Genomic DNA, 1493 nt, shown 5'->3' on the forward strand with positions numbered 1-1493 from the left:
TCAACAAAGTGGGAGGAGAGTTACTTCTCCATACATCAGTAAAAATAGCCTGACAGTCGTATAAGAGGAGCAGGTGCATTCTACTAGCTAGGCCCTTCTGAGCATGTGCAAGTCTCTGAAGAGGGAAACAGCACATGGCGAGCACATGGCTAACTAAAATGGCTGCCAAATACAAAAATGGCTTTCAGCTCATGCTAACAAATCCCTGCAATCTTTAACAGATGGTCCTTTTAGCATGAGCTAAAGACATTCCTATGATCCAGTAGGAACATAGAAAATATTTGCACATTAATTTTCATAAATTTATCAATATCCTAATCATTGCTGGGTGGGCATTTTCCTTTCTAAACATTTCATTAAGTGGGTACATGTGAGGTATAAGCAGGAATACAAAGTGAACAGAGCATCGGGTCATAATTAACAGGAATTAGCAGGAGAGAGTAATGACTAATATCACAAACAGAATTATCATTTTTTCTAGTCATAAGCAAATCCTAGAATCATCTAGTAAACATTTTCAGGGCTCCTATGCATTTAAGTGACCATTCATTTCAATTTCAGAATAGCCAAAAGCACATATCTAATAAAAACATTTTCACTTGATTTTTTCCATTTTCTTTTTGTGAGGGCTAGAACATTAATTATATTTGGGACCAGGAGGACCACACAGGGCCATAGGAATTAGGATGAAGAGCTGCAAAGGGCTGCTCCTCCTCAAAAACGGGACGACTAAAGGGGTACATTATTGACAAGAAAAAGAAGAATTCCTTGGGGAAACTGAAGCCACTGTACAACCAAGCCAGAGGGGAGTCTTCTCCCTGTGTCCGTTTGAGCCTCACAGGCAGGCTCTTGTTGTTTCCACGGTGGAGCTGCACAACTCACAACTCAAGAATCACAGCCCAGTTTCAAGGAAAAAGTTTCTTCTTTCAGGATAGGGCAGTCACCCACCAGGGCAAATGCTCTCAGTGATCCTGTCTAGTGTCTCAGGCAGTGCACCAGTTTTCTTCACTTCATTCTAAAAGGCACCAGAGACACAGCACCTGTACCCTAAACTCAAGTCCTTCCCTAACTCCTGTATTGCTCTGCTGGCGCACTGCTCATTTGTTGGAGCTACACATTGCATCCAGTGTGCTTAGGCACCTCTTGACCAACAAACAAAGGTTAAAACTTGCATTCACTTTAGGACCAGGATCCAGAGGCCTGATGCTAGGATCTCTGAAGCAACCCTTGTTTCAAAAGGGGTCACCTCAAGCGAAGCCTCCTTGCCGTTCTGGTCGGTCTGTGACTCTCAGCTGGGCATCAAAAACTTGATTCACAATTTCTCCTTTCTGGTTTGTGACCCCGTCTTTCGCCCAAGACAGTGTCAGGGGTACCTATTTCATCCCAGGGCTTCCGCCTTCACTGAGATCCTAGTTGCCAGCACTGCCTATGCTGGTTATCTTCACTTTGGCTTCAAGCTGGACTGGTGCTGACGCTTACTCCCCAGGCTGAAT

This window comes from Lissotriton vulgaris, unplaced genomic scaffold (assembly GCF_964263255.1).
Source record: "Lissotriton vulgaris unplaced genomic scaffold, aLisVul1.2 SCAFFOLD_578, whole genome shotgun sequence".
NCBI lineage: Eukaryota > Metazoa > Chordata > Amphibia > Caudata > Salamandridae > Lissotriton > Lissotriton vulgaris.